We start from the raw sequence: 10,000 nt of genomic DNA on the forward strand, positions 1-10,000 counted from the left end.
ACAATTCAATTCAATTTGATAGCCATATAAACTCTAACTCCAGTTCCTTTTGTCATCATCATCTTCACTTTAACTATATACTTGACATGATCGGTATATTAGTCATTTCTGGGAATTTGTATGGATCAGCATGAAGCCAAAACCTTCCAAGGCTCACGCCCCGAGACATCCTCCTAATCTATTTCGCAATAGATAGGGGAGTCTCACCTACTCACCCCAACTTGCCCTCAATGCTGTCCTGTATAATACTTGTTACGCCCAGGGCAGTGGCGGTCAGGTCCCGGACCAGCCATGCCACCGAGGGCAGAAGAACTTCTGCCCATCGGAGCGGTCAGGCACCGGCCAGCCAATCCACTTACCGTGGGAGTCTGTATTTTCTTGGTGTTGTCATCATTTATTGATGCCGATACCACTCAGACCTGCTGAGAGGTAGGGCGTTTCTCCCCTAAGTTTTATTCGTCAGTAATTCTCTCAAACACTGTTCTTGCTGCTTTTGAGATTTGATCTACCAATCTCTGTAGAATGTTATATTTGTCTGGATCTCTTATTATGTCAATTAACTGATGACCACGAAGTTCCTGCCTGTACTCCGAGACAGCCTGCCCAAATGCTGGACACTCAAGAACTACATGATCTGGCGTCCCTTCAAGGGCGCCACAGACACACTCTGGTGAGGGTCGACTTCCTATCCGATACAAATGCGTCGGGTAGGGTCCGTGCCCGGTCAGGAAATGAATTATTCCTTGTGTTGGCAAGAGATGTTTTATCTTTAACCTTTGTCTTACATTTGGGAGGAGGTTATACACTCTTCTCCCAGTGTCCGAATTTTGCCATTCTGTTTGCCACGTATCCAAGGCCCAAGTTTTAATTTCCTTTACATTTGCCAAGTGTCTCCCTGTTATTTCATGAATCTTGTCATATGCTTGTTTTTGTAGCCAAGTTATTGAAGCATTCTGTCTTATAAGTATGTCTAATGGGCAGAAGCCCATTAGAACAAGTAGAGCGTCTGTAGGTGTGGTGCCGAAGGCACCAACACAACGTATAATGATGTTACGTTGTATACGTCTTACCGACTGTGCGGGTCTCACCAGAGCGAGCCTGTGGGCCCACACACTGGCCCCATACCCCACAATCGGTGCGAGGATAGAGTTATGATACATTTTGGTAGCCACAGGTGGTACATGGAATCGTCTTTGGCCTATACTTATCAACTTGTTAAAGATATTTGTGGCCTTTATCGCAACATGACCTATATGTGGAGTATATGACCAGGCCTCGTCGATATATACGCCTAGATATCTTAAGGTTTTTTGTCTTGTGACTATTCTGTTGTTTATTCTTACTGTGGGATCACGTGCAAGCTTTCCCTTTAGCAATATATATGATGACTTATGTGGTGCAATCTGTAACTTAGAGTCACTGCACCACCGCATTAATATTTCTGATGCAAGTGCAGCTCGATTTTCTACTTCCAGACGACTGTTACCCTCCACCATTATGAAGAGGTCATCAGCATAGGCAACCGCACCAAGCACTGCATTGCTTTCTTGTAATGCATGCAACAAAGGGTCCATGTTTATGTCCCAAAAAATGGGGCCACACACTGAACCCTGTGGGCATCCCTTCGTTATAGGTTTGGACACTACAGTACCTGGAGCGGAGATCCTAGCAACTCTATGTTGACAGTAATCCCTCAGACAGCCATATAGTGACACCGGACACTCAATTTCCCGCAAACGGGAGAAGAGCGCCGGCCACCACAGGCTATCGAAGGCACCAGATATATCCACCGTGATTCCTAATACATACCGACTGGTGGAGGAGCGAGCCGTGTCGGCTACTTTGTTAATGGCATCTGATGTCGATTTACCCTTCCTAAAGCCGTACTGCAACTCGCTCATGCCGCGCAGTATTCTGTGGCTTGACAGTCTATGCACGAGTAGCTTCTCCAGAGTCTTTCCCAGGACATCCAGCAGGCAGATCGGTCTATACGACTTAGGGACTGTAGGATCTTTATTCGGATCTTTCTTAATAATGACGACCTCCGCAGTTTTCCATTTCGTTGGGAAGCGTTGAGTTTCTAAGCAGTGGTTGAAAATAACTGTGAGACATGGAGCCAATTTACGTACCAGATGCTGCAGGACCTCCGCAGGAATTGCGTCTGGTCCTGGAGCCTTCCGCCTGGCAAAGGAATTTACTGCATTTACTACCTCCTCCTGTGAGAAGGGGTAGACATTTAATTCATTATAGTATGGCTCCTCAGCTGCCTGTCTCAGCATGGCTTGCCTTTCAGTGTCGTTTCCTCGATCGTCATCTGGCAAGAGAACTCTGAGTAATTCCTCAGCAGTCTGTTGCCAGTTTGTCGTCATTATATCTGTGTCCGCTATCCTCACTGTTGACAGGAGCATTGGTGAGTGGATCTTCTCCCTCACAATCTTGTATGGAACCCCCCAGGGGTCCAAAACAAGATGCGAGTGGACAAAGTCCTCCCAACTTTTCTGTCTGTGCTTTATCAAGGATTCCTGAAAATTTCTTTTTTGCCTCCTGTAAATTGCCAAGTGATACTGTCTTGCGTCCTGGGTAAAGGCCCGTTGATAGAGACGACGAGCTCTCCTCATACCCTGCCGAAGCCTGGTAAGCTCAGGAGTCCACGGAGCTGTCGCTCTGCGGATGTACCTCTTCTTTAATGGCACAGAGGCAGCAACAGCCGTCTTTATAGAGGTTACAAGAACTTCAACTGCTTCATCGAGGACAAAAGCATTATTTACCAACTCTGGAGGACGGAACTCCGCCTCGAGCAGGTCCCAATTGGCTTTCCCATAGTCTAATTGCATTATCCATTCGTCAGAAACATGTACTACTCCTAGTGAAATTACAAATTCTATCAAGTTATGATCACTTGTTGTGTGTCCATCGTGTACATGCCAGTTTCTGATCTTATCTCTTACATTTTCCGTGGATAATGTTACATCAATATGTGATTCTGCACCCGCTCTACTTCTGTATGTGGGTGGATTTCCAGGTAGGTTCTCCACCTGGAGGTGGTGCTCCATTATCAGGTCCTCGAGTGCACTACCTCGAGCATCTTGTACAGGACTATGCCACAACGAGGATTTGGCATTGCTGTCCATAGTTATTATTACTAGATTTCCTTGTAGCGCTCTCAGGACACGAGAGAGATGTTGCAAATAGGGTTCAATGTTATCTCTAAATTGGCAATAAACATTTACTAAATACCAGGTCGTGTTCATTAGATTAACTTGAACTACTGAGATATGAGAAGTACAAAATTGTGTTATAACAGTTGTTTTAATTAATTTGTTCAAAATTATTATGGTAGACATGGGATTTGCCCCTGTTGAGATAACCTGAGCCGTCACAGGAAAGCCAGTGACCTTGCCGGAGGCGGAGTAAGGCTCCTGTATTAGTATTATATCTACCTCGTTTTCTTCAGTCATTTTTCTAAGTTCCTGTGTGACGGTATTACTTCTCATAGCATTTAATTGATAAACCTTGACGGATGCCATTACGGATGTCTAGTATAATAGTGATCTTCAGGCCACTTCTTGTAGGGATCAAAACCAATTCTCCCGTACATCATTACCATCTCTCTATAAAGCTTTTCTATGTCAAAAACCCTGCCCCGTCTTTGAAAGACCCTGTGAACTAGAATCAGTAACTCTTTGTGATCACATGGCAGATTTAAAGATGCCAGCTGTATGCAATCAACGTCCTCCAGAGTTGGAAATGTTATTTTCTTCCCGTTTGGGTGCCCAGCACGTACAAGCTGTCTCAGAGCAACCATCAAAGTAGACGGCTCCTCTAGTCGTGATAACTTTATTGCGTCTTCACACATATTGTATACATCTCTGGGAGGACATGCATTATATGTTTGTTTATCTACTTTGTTACAAGGTGTATCTACAGACTGGGATAGGGTTAGCATCTGCAAAGGACCACCACCTGACACCAAATTATCTATCAAAATATCTACACTACGTGTTTGGTCTGCTTCTGTACTCGCCGAGGGCGCCGTCCTCTCTTCTTCCTCGACCGGCAAGGATTCAGCTGTCGCTGGCCCCGCGCTGCTCGCACCTCCAGTAGCCCCCAATGCCACAGGTGGCACAGGGGGCCCATCCCGGGCCGATTCTAACCTGTTGGAAATTAACCTCCACCAACGCTCCGCGTCCCTTGCTTTCTTGCTAGGAGATTTATGGTTCTTTTTCGCACCCTTCTTATGGTTCTCCATAATCGGTGCGTTGTATCTGTCGTTGCAATAGTATTTTGTATGTCGCACATTCCTTTCCAGGTGTGCGACATGTTCTCTTTCTGTACATGCAAGGTATGCAGACCGGGGGGGAGGCCTGTCTTGAACAGTTTTTCTTGTCATGGCCGTCATGGCCACAATGTGCACAGACTGAATTTTTAATTTCACAGTACTTGGCCACATGGCCGTAATCTTGACATTTGGTACATCTAGGTACCGCTGTGTAGTCTTTTATGGAAACTGCACTGTACCCAACGTACAGTCTATTGGTCTTAATTATAATTTTCCTCATCTCTGGTGCTATTTCCGCAACGTGATGTACAGTTGTACGATCACGAGGACCAGTCTTAAATCTCAGTTTAAACTTTTCTAAGAATTCCTCTCGTTTCATCTGTTCTTCGAAATTTTGTGTGTAAATGCAATCCATGATATCATCCTGTGTCATGTATGTCGGTATATCATATAACATCATTAGTGGACGCCTTTTTCGCGGTTTCTCACAAGTGAAGTGCTGTTTTAACTGTGGATTATTTATTAGTTTGTCTGAATCTTCTGGGGAGGCTACTTCTACAATTAATAAATTTTTTGTTGTTCTTACTGCATTTATTCTTATTTTGTCTTTCTTTGGGTTTATACTTTTTTCAAAGTTTTCTTTTGCTTTCTTTATATCCTCTCCCTTTTTTGGTTTAACAAACAAGGTCGGGACAACTTTCTCAACGTTCTGCTTTATTACCTCCTGCACTTTTTGTCTCACTGTAGAAGTTGCAGCAGCTGCTGCATATGTCTTAACAGGCTTTTGTAGTTCTTTTCTTAGTCTCTCGTTTTCGGCTTGTACTTCAGAGTACTTGCCTTCTAGTCGCGCGTGGGCTAACGCCCATTGCGCAATAGTCTCCTTGAGCACTCTTACTTGCTCGGCATTTATTTTGCCGTGTTTTACACTTCGATCGAATAGTCGAAGGAAGTGTGAATGTCGGTCAACGACCGACATATCATCGCCCACGTCATCCTCGAAAATAGGAGCATCATGCTCCGAAGCGCCAGCATCACTCTCTTTGTCGTCAGCCATGATTTTTAAGAGAGTGAGAAAAAGAAGACCCGTCTGATAACCCCCGACCGGTTCCACGGGCATGAGGGGGGGCAAAGCAGCTTGTCCACCAGTCCTGCCCCGGGACCAAGGGCATTTTATCTAGCTGCATAGGTTAAGGGCGCCGTTCCCAACGTCCTTGTCCTCCTCGCCAGCCGTGTCTCCCGAGATTTCTCCCGTCCCTTCCCCGCCGAGTGCCCCCCGCACTCCGGGAAGGCGGATTCACCTCCCGCGCTTCACCTCTTACTAGGCCAGGTTCCCACCTAATGGCCTAGGACCCGGTCCTACTCAGGTGCCGGGCCGGTCCCCCAGACTTTCAGAAGATCGCGCCCATCTAACCTAGCCGCTCGATGTCACCACCTCACGGTTTGACGGAACGTGCCTCAAGGCACGGCGAAAGGCCCTCGGCGGCTCTGGTCGCGATCCCTCCCAGGCAGGCACGGCTGACGGAAACCGGGCGCAGATGCACGGTAGGCGCTCCGGGGACTTTTAACGTCGTCCAAGACGTGAGGAACTGCGGCGGGAGGACCGCAGGGTTCCGGGATCGTCGTGAGACTTACCCTCATACCCTCGCCCAACCACCGCGCTCAACTCAGGGGAGACAGGTGTTGTGTCTCCCGTAACGCAGCTTCCCCTGCGCCATGCACCCTTTGCTTTCGCTTGGGTTGGGGGCATTTAACGTCCTGCCAGGACGGGAGTTTTACGTCCTACCTTGACACACGACAACCCACACCTATCGACGCAGCCCGGAAGGTGTTAAAGGAGTCAGTCCGGGTCTTATATGTGGAGTTTTACATCAACGAGACGGTGCGGCACTCAAACCCGAGTTACGTTCCCCGGAGGGTCTCCACACGTACTGGGGGATCATGACCGACCATGTCTCACCCACCGCTTTTGATAATTCACGGTGGGCCAGTGCGGACCAGTGTGGGTTGCACCCAGTTAAGGGCTAGCCTTTTAACGTCATGCATGGACGGCCCTTCCCGTGTTAGCTTCACCCCATCTTGTGGGGGTACTGAGCCCCAGGGCCACGTCAAGGCCACGGGATAGGACATTACGGTCCCCGCCCCACTCAGGTTCCTCTGAGCCCTGCTGAAGACAATACTTTCAGGGAATCAGAGGGTCTCCTGGCGGTTTTAACCCAGTTATCGGGAGGCAACACACCTCCCCCGGGTGGCGCCACGCAGACCGCTTTCCCAGGGAGTAGATAGGGACAGCGGGAATCTCGTTAATCCATTCATGCGCGTCACTAATTAGATGACGAGGCATTTGGCTATATTAGCCGGCTTTATTCACTTTTTGCGAATATTACAAGGTAGTGTTACCTGGCAAGCAGGTTTACAAGGTTTTACACAAACAAAATTACACTAGCACATATACAGCAAAAGAATAAAGCGGGTATTTTGCCTGAGGCGCCAGGCAGCAGCGAAAGGGTTGAGCTGATCCTAGCCAACTCCAGTGCGGTTCATCGTGCGGCGGCGAGGGGCAGTCATAGTGTCAAAACGCCGCGCCGCCATAATACTGCCCAATAACACTCTTGTACTGATGGTCGATAGATGTCCACTAGTCACGCCCACGTCCTGGAGCGCTCTTGCAGATGCCGGAGACCAGACTCCACGCCAGTTGATGGTTGCTGACGTGGTGGTGATATGTCGGACTGCTGGATAAAGCTCTCGGACCTTTGCATGGACGGCCTGCTTATCATAGATGGCGATCTTCTCCCTATGACAACGGTCGAGGTCGAGGCTATCGCCGATCACCTGGGCGTCAATAATATATGCTGCTTCGCCACGGACTGCCACGACATCAGGCTTCTTCAATCCTTCTGATGTCCGCAGGTGAGGCTCCAAAAGAACTTCATAGCCTCTTCGACGAAGGCCTCGCACCAGATATGACGCCATAGCGTCATGTCTGGCAATGCGGGCCCCGTCGCTCCTCCAACACTGCTGGATGACGTGGTTGGCAGTCTCTGTGGCGTTGCAGCCTCCCCGGCACCTTGTGTCACCCTCCCGCCCTCGTAGGAGCCGTGCCTGAGTGGGCAGGGCATTAATCCGAGCACGAAGGCAGGAGATATAGTCCCGGCCTGCGACAAACTGCCGAGTGTTAGACACCCAGTAGTGCTGCCCTGGTGTTTGGGCAGACTTCCGCAGAGCAGCGCCGTCGACTGATGAGTGCAGGCGCTCGGCCCAGCACCGACCCAGTTGGTAGCTGGACTTAATAACGTCGCCATTCCATCGTAAGGCGTTATCCAACTGTTGGATTTCACGTCTAAGGGAATCCTGGGAGGTATCGTCAGCTGCCGTACCGAGTCTCTCCATCTTAGCAAGGCGCCTCCTCCGGAGAAGAGGACCCAGCCAGAGAGTCATAGTTACTCCCGCCGTTTACCCGCGCTTGCTTGAATTTCTTCACGTTGACATTCAGAGCACTGGGCAGAAATCACATTGCGTCAACACCCGCTAGGGCCATCGCAATGCTTTGTTTTAATTAGACAGTCGGATTCCCCCAGTCCGTGCCAGTTCTGAGTTGATCGTTGAATGGCGGCCGAAGAGAATCCGCGCACCCGCGCGCCCCCGGAGGAGCACGCTAAGGCGGACGCGGCCTCGCAGCAAGGAAGATCCGTGGGAGGCCAAGGCACGGGACCGAGCTCGGATCCTGCACGCAGGTTGAAGCACCGGGGCGCGAACGCCGCGCAGGCGCGCGCATCCTGCACCGCCGACCAGCACGAGGCCGACCAACGGCGAGAGCAGACCACGCCCGCGCTAAACGCCCGCACTTACCGGCACCCCTACGGCACTCACCTCGCCCAGGCCCGGCACGTTAGCGCTGACCCACTTCCCGACCAAGCCCGACACGCCCCGATCCTCAGAGCCAATCCTTATCCCGAAGTTACGGATCCAATTTGCCGACTTCCCTTACCTACATTATTCTATCGACTAGAGGCTCTTCACCTTGGAGACCTGCTGCGGATATGGGTACGAACCGGCGCGACACCTCCACGTGGCCCTCTCCCGGATTTTCAAGGTCCGAGGGGAAGATCGGGACACCGCCGCAACTGCGGTGCTCTTCGCGTTCCAAACCCTATCTCCCTGCTAGAGGATTCCAGGGAACTCGAACGCTCATGCAGAAAAGAAAACTCTTCCCCGATCTCCCGACGGCGTCTCCGGGTCCTTTTGGGTTACCCCGACGAGCATCTCTAAAAGAGGGGCCCGACTTGTATCGGTTCCGCTGCCGGGTTCCGGAATAGGAACCGGATTCCCTTTCGCCCAACGGGGGCCAGCACAAAGCGCATCATGCTATGACGGCCCCCATCAACATCGGATTTCTCCTAGGGCTTAGGATCGACTGACTCGTGTGCAACGGCTGTTCACACGAAACCCTTCTCCGCGTCAGCCCTCCAGGGCCTCGCTGGAGTATTTGCTACTACCACCAAGATCTGCACCGACGGCGGCTCCAGGCAGGCTCACGCCCAGACCCTTCTGCGCCCACCGCCGCGACCCTCCTACTCGTCAGGGCTTCGCGGCCGGCCGCAAGGACCGGCCATGACTGCCAGACTGACGGCCGAGTATAGGCACGACGCTTCAGCGCCATCCATTTTCAGGGCTAGTTGCTTCGGCAGGTGAGTTGTTACACACTCCTTAGCGGATTCCGACTTCCATGGCCACCGTCCTGCTGTCTTAAGCAACCAACGCCTTTCATGGTTTCCCATGAGCGTCGATTCGGGCGCCTTAACTCGGCGTTTGGTTCATCCCACAGCGCCAGTTCTGCTTACCAAAAGTGGCCCACTTGGCACTCCGATCCGAGTCGTTTGCTCGCGGCTTCAGCATATCAAGCAAGCCGGAGATCTCACCCATTTAAAGTTTGAGAATAGGTTGAGGTCGTTTCGGCCCCAAGGCCTCTAATCATTCGCTTTACCGGATGAGACTCGTACGAGCACCAGCTATCCTGAGGGAAACTTCGGAGGGAACCAGCTACTAGATGGTTCGATTAGTCTTTCGCCCCTATACCCAGCTCCGACGATCGATTTGCACGTCAGAATCGCTACGGACCTCCATCAGGGTTTCCCCTGACTTCGTCCTGGCCAGGCATAGTTCACCATCTTTCGGGTCCCAACGTGTACGCTCTAGGTGCGCCTCACCTCGCAATGAGGACGAGACGCCCCGGGAGTGCGGAGGCCGCCGCCCCGTGAAGGGCGGGGAAGCCCCATCCTCCCTCGGCCCGCGCAAGGCGAGACCTTCACTTTCATTACGCCTTTAGGTTTCGTACAGCCCAATGACTCGCGCACATGTTAGACTCCTTGGTCCGTGTTTCAAGACGGGTCGTGAAATTGTCCAAAGCTGAAGCGCCGCTGACGGGAGCGATTATTCCGCCCGAGAGCATCCCGAGCCAACAGCGGCGCGGGTCCGGGGCCGGGCCAGGTAGGTCCGTCATCCGGGAAGAACCGCGCGCGCTTGCCGGGAGCCCGAGCGCCCAAAGGGGCGAATCGACTCCTCCAGATATACCGCCGGGCAGCCAGCCAGGACACCGGGGCTCTGCCCAACAGACGCGAACCGAGGCCCGCGGAAGGACAGGCTGCGCACCCGGGCCGTAGGCCGGCACCCAGCGGGTCGCGACGTCCTACTAGGGGAGAAGTGCGGCCCACCGCACACCGG

The sequence above is a fragment of the Schistocerca piceifrons genome, unplaced genomic scaffold (genome assembly GCF_021461385.2).
Source record: "Schistocerca piceifrons isolate TAMUIC-IGC-003096 unplaced genomic scaffold, iqSchPice1.1 HiC_scaffold_1063, whole genome shotgun sequence".
Classification (NCBI taxonomy): Eukaryota; Metazoa; Arthropoda; class Insecta; order Orthoptera; family Acrididae; genus Schistocerca; species Schistocerca piceifrons.